The sequence below is a fragment of the Anopheles arabiensis genome, chromosome 3, assembly GCF_016920715.1.
Source record: "Anopheles arabiensis isolate DONGOLA chromosome 3, AaraD3, whole genome shotgun sequence".
NCBI lineage: Eukaryota > Metazoa > Arthropoda > Insecta > Diptera > Culicidae > Anopheles > Anopheles arabiensis.
Window position 1 is genome coordinate 12,436,363 of NC_053518.1, and position 12,236 is coordinate 12,448,598.

General features: G+C 42.0%; 1 protein-coding gene across 5 annotated transcripts in view; it reads left to right on the forward strand.

The window, feature by feature from the left end:
• Positions 1-12,236, forward strand: part of LOC120903489 — a 154,688-nt gene that overhangs the window by 31,097 nt on the left and 111,355 nt on the right. The window contains exon 1 of one of the 5 annotated variants that reach the window (XM_040312954.1): positions 3,207-3,300. The exons of the other annotated variants lie outside the window; for them this stretch is intronic. The gene's annotated coding sequence lies outside the window, so the exon portion shown is untranslated. Of the gene's footprint in view, positions 1-3,206; positions 3,301-12,236 lie in introns of those variants that run through there. 5 annotated transcript variants of the gene reach the window in all.

Here is a 12,236-nt window from a genome sequence, read left to right on the forward strand (position 1 = left end):
GTTTGATTGTGTGTTTTTAAAGGTTATGTTTGAACGAGAAACATAAAATGTAATGCTGTTGGAGTTATTGAAGAATGAACATCCCTTTTAAAAACCAACAAAATAATGAGAAAATAGTGTTTGAATTTCACTTCACAACATTCATTATTATTAACGACTGTTGGCTTACAGGGTTTTCCAGGGGTTCTCATAGTTGTGGGACACTTCCTTGGATCTTTCGTATGGGAAGCGAACTTCATATGATGACAATAAAACTCTGTGGCACCCTTTTTGGACAGATTTATTGGAAATTCCTGTAGGATTTCCCCAGCAAGGGTGCTATAGAGTTCAATTCCCATTACATTAAGTTCATTTCACGTAAGAAAGAGTCAATAAAGTGTCTCACAGGTATGAAAACTCCTGGAAAACCCTGTAATATTAAAAAGTCATAACTCAGAGTTGAATCGTTAAACGATTCGTTTAAATCTCAATCGTGAATCGCTTGACGTTTTAAAACTATTGATATGTATTTCTTTCACATTAAAACATATACATGCAAAACAAAAAATTATAGATTTAAGCACCAAGTTCATTAAAAAAGTAAAGAGATATTCTTTTCAAGAGCTTACTTACTATAGAAATCATTTAGTGATAAAAAATTAACATGATATGACATAGCTTGTTTTAATAACCAAATTTGAACATCACTTTATGACAGGACGGTGCTCAAACAGGATTTCTGGTAACTTGAAGAATACACAGAACACTCTTAAATTCTTCATTTAAAAGCAGAAGCCATACAAATCAACCTTCGAAATACATACACCTTGGGATAAGCCAACCTGTATGTTATACTCACTTTCAATTCAATTGTAGAATAAATAATGATTTTGAAAAGGTTTCAATACATCTTCATCTTGTCCTCATGTTTCTGTTGTCCATAAATCACTCGTATGTTGAAATTTTGATTTTTAATAGGCTTTTTCTCACAAATATATCGGGCAACGATTTTCATGTTTCAGTTTCAAACTCTAAATCAATGTTCACAAAGATAATTTATCGAATGATGAAACAATCTTTGCAGCTAGCTTCAGAACTGGCTCAAATGCTTGCAAAAGAAAACTACGTAAAAGTTGACTTTATCATCAATTGAGTGTGCCTCTGTGTATACACACACACTGTACCTTGGCTTGTAAAACATGCAAAACGTCATGCTGCGGGAAAGCTGTGTAGCGTTTAATGGGTTTCGGTAGCACTTTTCACCGCAGCAGAATCGTTTACGGTTTGCTGTTTTTCACAGCTCGATCCGTTAGCATCGGTGGCAATGCATAATGCAGTCGAACTCAGTTCTAATCGTACCGTCGAAAGATGAAATGCACACTGCATCGTACCCAGTCGGTCGTTGAGGATTGGTTTTAATGTACTCGCTTCCTGTTTTATACCTTCTTGAATAGTGTTAAATGCTCAATAAAACATTAATACATTCACAGCATGAGTCGACGAATGATCCGTTGTGGTTAAACGGTACCATTTAATGCTGCTTGTTTGGTTGTGGTTCTATTGGTATGTTGTCGGATGTCAAATACGAAATTAAATTCAAATTGAAAAATGTATTAAACAAAAACATAGTTATTTAAACTTTAAATTTGTTACACTGGGTAGAAAAATAGCAAAACATTAAATTTGATGATTTATAGTCTCACCAATAAAAAATTTGTTTTTTCCCTTCATTTGTTTAAATTTAGCTCACCCGATACACGCTCATAAAATATTGGTGAGCATACCGGTGCCAAAAATACAACGCACGTTCTTTTTTTTTTTGTTTGCTGCTGCTGTTGTTGCAATTTGGATGACCATTTGGCCCAACATCATCACCGATGTGGCCGGTCCGAATCATCGCACCTCCTATCCCACTTTTTATACAAAACCCTCAACCGTACACAAAACAAAAACATCGTCCGAATCTATTTACGTAGCAAAACGCATCCCAAAAACGAGCGCGAGAGCGAACAAGCACGTGTGTCGATTTGCTCGCTAGCCATATTAAAAGTGTGCTGTGTGTGGGCCACTGTTTGCAGCCGGTCAAAATCACACACAGGCACATCATGCCTTAGCGGTCAGGAGCGGAAAATCGCGGACGTCTTAAAATAACCACTCAAGGTGCATCGTAATCGAAGGTGTGTGCGTCGCAGCCTGTAAAGTGCAACAAAGCTGCACACGCTGGATGCACCTAGAGAGCGAGAAAGAGAGAGAAACCCAGAAAGAGAGAGGAGTTAACGAGCGAGAGAAGTATGAGTCAGAGAGGTGTTTTCTTTGCCCCTTCTTCCCTCCGGGTCGGGGTGGGTCCAAAAAAAAAGCATTGTTAGTTGTCGGTGGCGACGGTTTCAGTTCAGTTGCGCGAGCCTCCGCGAGTACCACGTGTTGTTTAGGGGGACTGTACGGTACACCCGTATAAAACCGTTGCAAATTGAATATTTTGTTTGCGTCGTGATAAGACTAATCGGGGGAGGTAAAAAAATAAAATCGGTACGTGGCAGCTTTTTGTTGAGTGAATGGTTTAAAAATGAAAGTGACCTTATTTGTGTGTGGTCCTGTGTAACGCGGGCGACCGTGGCAACCAAAAGCAACCACTCCATTCCATTCCACTGGAGCATGAATTGTGCGGTGTTTTGTTATCGGCCACCAATTGGGAAACGGCTTGACACGAAACGGGCCACAAATTTAATTTACGTTTACCTGTGTTGAAGGGAGCTAAAGAAAACACAAAAAAGAATTATTCAAAAAGTGCCAAAAATACGTTTTCATAACGTGTTTTTAAACGTGCAATCTACCAAATTGCTTGTGTGTGGTGCTGGTTCTGAGTCAGAAAGTGGTAGTAGTGGTGGTTTAGTGTTTGCTCGACAAAAATTTTTGGCAGTCAAACGCGAAACGTGTAGTGCGTATGGTGGCGTAGCCGAGAAACATAGCCCCAAACTCGCGTCCGTAACGCATCGAGTATTGAGTGACCGATTGACCTGTAAAGTGTCTCGAGATCTCCCCCCCCCCTGTGTCTCTCTACCGAGCGGGTGGTAGAAGAAGGTGAAGGTGTTGTACTTCAAATTTGATGAATGGTATTTAAACGTGCAGCATAGCACATAGGGTGGTGAAACGGAGGAGCAGCAACAGCACCTTCGCTCGAAAGAGACGAAGAAGCGAAAGACACGGCGGTACTGGTGGAGGGCATGAACTAGTCTTGCTGGTCCCGTTGTGGTTAGGGCCAGCTATCGAAGCATCGAGTCGTTACCATCTCCTACTGACTGCAAAAAATCTAGTTCGAAACGGGTAAGGTTAGTATGTTGATTGGTTTTTAACGACGTCTCTCGGCAGGCAGGGTGACCGAGTAAAAGAAATGAAGCCGACGACGGAGGGCATACACAACAACAACAAAAACCGTAACATACTCTCTAAACACTAATAGAGAGGAACTTGGGTGGGTGCACATTTCGGTGTCAATATCCGAACGGGCGGGCGCGCGCGCGTTTGTGTAACGGTGAAGCGAAGAAATTTAAGAAGCAGCCGTACCGCGTGCCCCTGCGTGAACTTCACTGTGAAAAGTGCGCACACCTGTTAAGGTAGAGCGTTGGGCGAAGGTACAAACACGGTAGAAGAAAACTCATCACATTCGTGCACAAACGCGTTTGTGCGGTGGGGATGGTTTGTTAGTGGGAGTTCGTAGCACTAGCGTTGACGTGCTTACATAATTACATCGGTATCTATAATAATCTGCCGGGCGTGACTGTGCCGTGTCTGTCCCAGGTGTGCCCGGACGTTCGTTAGTTCCCACGGGAGGGGGTGGCACGGCGAACAATAATAAGGCGCAATCGATACCGGAAAGTGCTGTGTGCGCTGGTACACACGCTTTACTTACAGCGAACGGGCGCACGAGCGCTTTTCTTTCGTGGAGAGGGTGCAATTATAAGTAGGATCGTTGATTGAATTGCTAGAGCCGTTTCACGATGCTGGTTGGGCCCGATGCTGGTTGGAGCGTTAGTAGAAGGTTGCTATCAAACGTGACTAACGTTAAATAAGAGTTAGAACGTGAAGTTATACGATTTGAAGGTTTTGAGGGGGATTTTGTCTTAAAACTATTGAAAAATAATGGAACCTGCGCAAAACTTGCATACTTCTGGGGATCAAAAATGTCTGTAGGACACGGCTGTGAAGAAAAAGGCTCTAGGATCTCAAAAATACATTAAAAAACGTATACTATCACAAAATCTCTAAGCCTTTGAATGAAGCTAGAGCATTGAAAAGTAGAATCAGATGTTGCAGATTAAGGTGGAGCTAATGGTCATGTCACAAGAATGACACTAGACAAACGTTTGTGCTAAAATTGATGTTTAATGTTAGTGTAAATTACAAGTTTATGCATCTTGGCTTTATTTTGAGCTTCATACGACATCTTAGTCGCGGACGTCGTGAGGCGGTCCCGTGGTGCAGTCGTCAATTCGAACGACTCAATAGCATGCCCGTCATGGGTTCAAGCCTAGAATGGACCATCCCTCCGTGACATGGACTGAATATCCGGCTGCGTGGTAGAAGTAAGTCTCGCCAAAGCCAAGGCCGATATATCCGCGTAGGACGTTTACGCCAAAAAGAAGATGAGTAAAAGACGACTTCTCAGTCAGTTCTCAGACGAGTCCTTAAGTTCACACATATTGGATTGTGTCTATGGTTTTATTTGCAAAAACATCAAACAAACCTGTTATTTGTCTTCTTCCTTGAAGTAAACGTCATATGACCGACCCACACTTTTCAGGTTTTCCACAATTATATGTATCAAGCATTCCAATAATTCAACCTTGCTACGGGAAGAAGTATCAGAATGGGAACTTATACCGTCTGGCCTTCTAAGAGCCGGTGTGTCTCTTGAATAGACCACTAGGACACCTTTTGCCGTTCAAATCCATTTATTTGGAGGTCAATATTTTATTGAATCAGGTTTTTATTAGTTTGATATCTATAGTCTACAGATTTAAGAAGCTATACCTTCAGGTTATAGAGTCTAGTACTAATGAAAGTAGTTATAAACAGCAAAATGAAGTATTCTGAAATAAAATCCATGACAGGAATATCATCTGTAGTCATGGAATTTAACTGTCACTTGAATTCTGTAAAAGGATAGATAGTACAAATGACAAGGGAGATACAGTACAGCACTTACTTACTTACTTATTTACTTATCCGGCACTACAACCGCTTTGCGGTCTTGGCCTGCCTCAGGAGTGTCCAAAATCCCTCACGGTCTCGCGCCTTCGTCTGTCAGTCCGTTATTCCGGTCTTAACGGCGGAAGTCTCCGCGCCATCTTTTCATCTCAATTTGGACCTACTGCGCCTCCTCTGTCCTTGTACACGGCCTAAAGACGGCCTAAAAAGACAGTTCAGTACAGGGAGTACAAAAACTGAAGTTCAATTCGGAGATCAATTTTGATAAATAAGCTTTAAATCTATAGTTCTAATACAGCTACACCCTGTAACGTTGACGTGCTGATTGCTTCAACAAAATTTTGCTATTATAATAAGTCATTTTAGATACATATACGAATAAAATAAAAAGCCGTTTCATACAAAAACGATCAATGTACAAAACCATCCCGTTTGATTGACAACACAGGAGTCCACAGTATCATCCTTTTGTGTCACACCGCCGAAGAAAATGAAAGGTTTTTCACGTCAGATCCAACCACGGTTTGTTGCTTTGTTGACTTTCGAGTGCTCCATTTTCGGCGCTAAAGTGAAGTTGCACGTACACCGACATACAGTACGCCAGTTAACACGCAACTCAGTGCCTCCCCGGTGGCGATCGTTAACGGCGGGAGGATTATAAAACTACCAAACACGGTGTGCGCTTGACGATGCGAAGCGCGGCGCCTCCGGGGAAGAGAATCGGCGAGAAATAAAGAAGTGTCAATCAAATTTTCCAACGCTTTTACACCTTCAAGCCGCTGCAGGGTAGAGCCGGTTGCGTACCCAATTCCAGTGTATGGGAACCAGCAAGAAAGGAAAAGCACCAGTACGCTCCTCCCAGCCAAAGGTTAAACTGTATCTCCAGCCACACCACCGAACACATTGTTGCACCTTTATGGTTATGATGCTTATTACATTGAGATTGGGCTGGTGCCGTTTGCGCTCTGTTTTATCTTTATTGCTTTCGGGTCATAAAATGTCGGCAACCGTGATTTGTGCAACATGAAACGAACCACGTTTTGCCACACATCGGTCTGTGTGGCACGACCGATGTTTCGTTTTCGGAAAGGTGGATTTTTAATTCAGCCACAAAGGTGACACAGGGCTTGCAGCGAATGCGGGGCACACTTCCGGATAGGCGACACGGCAACCGGGCCACAGCTGACAGTTTCGAATTGCATTTAATTGTTTTAGCTTTCTTTTCGCTCGCGTTTTAAGACACGATAATTGGTACGATGGGAAAAGCCGCCCGGGGGAGGGTAACGTGCACTTTCCAGTAACACAACACGCTGCACTCGAGACTTTTATTCGATTTGGGTTTAATTTTTAATGTCTCCTAGTGGCTGAATGAACCTGGGGTGAACCTGCAAAAACAAAAGGCTCTGCGTGTACGGTGCAGCTTCGAAATGCCGATGGTTTTTTTTTTGTGCGAAATTGCTGAGAAAGTGACACTAGACACGTCATACGGGGTGATTCCCCTGGAAAGCGAGTGCCAACTGTGTAGCAGAGTGCAGCAACCAACCCTTCAAACCCTCAAACAACGGCCCGGAACGTTTGACATTTTCGTCGTTAGAGAAAAGAATTGACAATTTTCCACCCGTTTTCCACCCGTTTTCAACTTAATTTGTACGGTGCTGTACGCCGGCACGTACTTGCCACGAGCACGGCGGCCATAGAGGCATCTCGGATTAAGACTCACGTTTTGTTGTTCTGCCTTTTGGCCTCGCGGAGGCGTCGAAAGGTGACACGGCTTTTCCCATTGTGCGAGCATCGAGCACAACCGTGCTTCGCTCGTGTGCTGGACGAGAAAGTCCGTTCCGTTGATGGTGAGAGGTGCAAATGGGGAGTGTGTGTGTTGGGTGTAGGTGTGACATCGCTCCGAGGTGCACCAAATTAAACTTGGCGTAACACTGGCAGCGTGGGTTTAATTTGATTGGGAAAAGTCCATAGAGAAACGGGAGAAACATCGGAGCGATTTCACATTGCTCGAGGCGCATCGAGGGAAAAAAGTCGCATTTAAAAAAAAAACGGAACAAGTTGACGCTGTTTTGTGCAGTATGGAAGAGAAATTGTATGAACAAATAATGTTAGCACAAGTTAGTTGTGTCGTAGAATTCCTTGTTCGATAAAATGGGTTAAAAGAAAACATTCAGGTACGGTGAATCCGTATGAAACAGCTCAAAATCAATAAAAGTACACCCTGTAGCAGTTTAAAGATTTCAAGGTCGAAAACGTGTCCACCTTTACCAGCAGCGTTGCAACATCGACTGCTTTTAGCGCTTAAAGAAGAAATAAGAACTACCTTTGCGCATACATTCCGATCGATACTGCCTTAAAGCATACTTACTGCAAGGGAAATGTGATACTGCTCTCTCGAAGGTGGTTTCGTAGCACTTCCCGAGATAATGATGTCGAATTGAAGATGGTTTGAATTTCTTGCTACGAGTTTTAGTTGATGGAGTCGTTAGAACGTGTAATTAATGTTGTTTTTTCTTTCCTTTCTTTTTCCAGGTAAGCCATGCAGAAAAAAGAAGGGCCTATCAACTTCTGAATGGAGAAATGGTTGTTGTGAGTCACGTTTTAAGGAAATTCTTTTAATTCAAAGCAATATTAAGCTCTTTACCACTTAACATTTTTGATGTTGATGGCTATAATTTGCATTCCGCCGATGCGATATGTTACGATATGTAAATTGTATTTTATTTTTAACATCGCAGAGTTTAACACATCTGTGATTCAAAAATAACACTCAAGAGAAGTTAAATTTCGTCTGCAACAATCTTTCAGAATACGGTTTAAGTATTGCTTCTTTTAATATTTTTTAATAATTTGAACTGTTTGAATCAAATAAAATGGAAAACACACGTTTGATGGGTTATAAATTGAACTTTATGCACTAGGAATCGGACTCTACAGCACCTTTTTAGGAAAAATCCGATAGGAATTTCAGCAAACAATTCCCATCGTGTACAAATCAGATTCAAATGTAAACATTGTTATTCACCGCATCCAAGATGTTTTTCTACAGCTGTCAAATGGTTTATTAGTTTCAAAATTAAATTTCAGTTTCAACACATAATTTTCACCACATAGCAAATAACTGTCAAACTCAATCTAGCTTTAGTCGTGTTGAAAATCATGCTGTAGAAATTAAAAATTATTGTGATGGAAATAAAATGTCAAATCGATGTGGAACAACATTTTGCATGCGATGAATAACAATGTTAAGTTATCCTTTCTCATAGTACAGTCGTCAACTCGTACGACTTAACAACATGCCCGTCATGGGTTCAATCCCCAAATAGACCGCGCCGCCATACGTAGGACTGACTGTCCTGCTATTGGGGGGGCTCAATTAGTCATTGAAAGCCAAGCCCACAAGTGGGTACAGGCAGGCCTTGACCGACATCGGTTGTTGAGCCAAAGAAGAAGAGAATAACAATGTTTACCTTCGAAGCTGACTTAGAAAACCCTGTAATGTTCACTTCCCACAAGAAAGAGTTAAGGAAGTGTCCCACAACCCCTATAAATGAAAACCCCTATAATGAATCTTTGGCAGATGTAGACTGAATATAGTATCTTTCAAGGTTTTCCAAGTTGTTTTCGAATGTGCACATCATTATTCACCGCCTGCACGGTGTTTTTCGTCAGCTGTCACATTTCAGCATCATAATACATTTTCAAGTTGTAAACTTGTCGAAAATCATGTAGAAGAACTGAAAAATTATTGTGATGCAGATACAACATTCGACAGCTGTTCTCAAAAACATCTCTCAAGCTATGAAAAATGTTGTTGACCTTGGAATAGTGGCTCGGAAAACCCTGCAAAGAAGCAAAGCCTCCATTATTAAAGTTTGTTTGTCACTCCCAATTTTTGTGAACTGTAATGTGTGTGTAATATTGGAATGGGTGCATTTGCAAAGTTCTAAATGGAAATGTGCTGTTCTGATGAATCCCTAGAGCTTTTTTGTACGGTTCGGGGAGTCTATATCAACGAAATGTTTACTCTTTATGCACTTCAAGCGACCGTACAACCCAGTGGCAACAAGGCAACTGTTGGAATAAATTGAAAAAGACGTAAATAATAATAATTTTGCTTTTTCCGTTTGGTTTGAGATCGCTCACGGATAGGCTTTCCCGAGAGGATACAAAACCACCGGAAGGATAATTTTTCATTGTTGTAGCCAGAACCGACGGTCCAAAAAAGCGTCATGAAAGATGCAAATTTGCAGTACATATGAACGTTGGTACAAATCGACCAGCTCGGCCCACCGCCCAGAACTCTGGCTCACCATTCGTAGTGGTCGGGCTTATATGTTCAAAGGATTTGTGTGTGTGTTGCTGGGCTCGAAATTTGCATAGCAATGGAGTTTCGAAATTCCAGTTCATATGCAACGATGGCGCAAGGATAACGATAATGGGAGACTCCCCCATCTAGCCCATTCAAATGTATGTAACCTTCATTGTTATGGTCAGTGGTACGAGTGGTGGGTGGAATGTGCGGCACGTAGGTTGGCCGGAAACAGTGGCCCTTTTATTTTCCCACAGCTCCCCCAAAATGCGACGAATGCTGTGAGTGCAGAATTTGTACCACCAATTTTGTGTGCAAACCCTTACTTTCAACCTTTTTACTGAGGCGTGTGGTTGCATTGTTAATCAGGATTAGCGTTGAGCAGCGTTTGGTGTTTATTGTTTTGTTCTCTGTTTTATTCTGCTAAAAGGGGCTGGTTTAAAACCTTACGAGTGTTTGTGCGAAAAGCAAAACAAATTAATAATTCGCTATAAATCACGGTCTGTTTTTGAGGACCATTTAATGCACTCAGCACCTCAGCATTCCGAAAAAACCAAAATGGTAGTAAAAATCTATCGATCGCTTTTGGCGCCAGCCATCCTGTTGGGATGTTCGTTGGCATTGCATGGGTTGGTTGGATTGCTTGGAAGGACACGCAAGAATGGATAAAAAACAATCCGAGAACAGCAATCCAGACACAACAATTTACACCAGTGTTGAGCTTCTGACATGGTTCGTACTTATGAGAGCTAAAAAAACCAACCAACGATTAGATGACGAGATGAAATAGTTTTCATCTTCTTCGTAGTGCAGTGTCGCGCGAGCATGGGTAGTTCTTTGTTGTGGTTAGTTTCGCATCTTATCGAGACTGAATGCCTTAACCCTGCTGCCTTATGTCAGTTCTGGTTAGAGCACTTGGAGTAAGCATTAACGTGACGAGTGTTGTGTAAGCGTTTGGCACAGTGCCATCATGGACGTTGCTGTAGTGCTGTAGTGGAAAAGAAGTGCGTTTGTCGATGATACTTGGGCGTAATATTGGGCGTGAAGGCCGTTCTGCAAGAAAGCAAGGATTTGAGTGATTTTGGTAGACATCGCACTTAAGATATGAGTAGCTCGATGGTATTGTTATTAATATTCAGAATAGTAATTGTTGTTCAGTTCTGAACAAAATGATATTCAGAATTCTGGTAGGACACTCTGGACCTGGTACAACACAATTTGAAATTCATTTGCAAACATTCTTTGAAATTCATTTTAATATCAGTCGTACAAATTACACGGCAGTACAAATTATAGGGATTCTGAAGATATCTTTTAGTTAGTTAGTAATTCCGAAGTAAAACGACTACTTCCAACAATGCCAAATCTCATAGCAATAATGACACGCTCATTGAGTTAATACTTAATAAAAGAAAATAACAAAAGGATTCAATATCCGGTTTGTCAGAAGTTCTAAGTTCAGACATTCTCATTCTCCTCCATTCTAGCGGGCTAGTCCATCCGTTGCGTAACCTATAAATTGTGTTTGGGGCGTACTTTAAACCACCACTAGCCTAGCCGCGCCTTCCGACTGTTGTGCGGGTATGTGTACGGGATTTCAGAACATTCAACGCATCGTTTAGTACGTGCGGTTTTCCGGAGTTTTCCGATAGGACTGCCCTCCCCGAAAAAAAAGACCAACTCTCGAGATTGGGCGATAAGGCACGTTCCTGCGTCGGTATTTGGACAGCTTGGGTAAACTCCGGCTAAAATATGGTTCCGTGTATGGGAAAGTTTTGTGACGTTCTGTGTGTTTGTGAGTGATTTTGTGTGGGACGGGGCTTTTCCCGCTTTATTCCAACTGGTGGTCGGTGACGCCGAGAGCGCTTGGTACCGAATTTCAGTAGATTCCTTTTTTGTGTCGTTAAGAGCACAGGCACCGAACTGGGAAACCGTAATTGAAAATATTATCGCTAATTTGCGGAAAATCGGATAACGTCAGATCAGATTACCGATAAAGGGGATAGATATTTACATACCAGACGGAGGATGATTTTTTTTTAATTTATGAAGTTATGGCAAATTTTATTTAAAGTATGTTTAGATGTTTATCGCATTTTGATATTAAAGATTTTAAAGAAATATATGTAAAACCCTTTTTTGTGTCTATGGACGAAAGTATTACATTCACTGCTCACTTGACGCGAGTGTCACATACTGATGGTAAGTAATCCATCAGTCATTCACCCGTCGTGTATCGTTCAAGCGATAAAGGAATCGACCCATCGCTTCTTTCCACGGCGAACGGTATTGTGTGAGGAGCAACCTCTTAACCCTCAAGCATTCCCGTCGCGCCCAGCTCAACACAGCACGAGCCATCTCGATGGGCTGAGCCGGAACAAGGTTGCTGCACCATTAATGGCCGTTTCTACACATACATCCTGGCGCTCCATTGTTTTTGCTTCCCTAAAGTGTAAGCCTCAGAAGTAGCCATTCCAAAAGCGCATGCGTTCGAGCTGAGTGTGTGTGTCGGTGTGTTACTGTGTGTATGTGTGTGTGTGTGTAAAAGACAAATCCCCATGGCTCCCCTTGAACAGAGGACGCTTTTCCGGCATCGTTTTATTTCCGCTGGCATTCGGGTAGGAAAAAGCAGAACGGCCCTGGTACGTACATCTATGCATGTGTGTGTGCTACCATCTGGGCCAAAGAAATGGCTTTCGGGCGACATTTCCGCCCCAGCGCCGAGATTACTGGTTGAGAG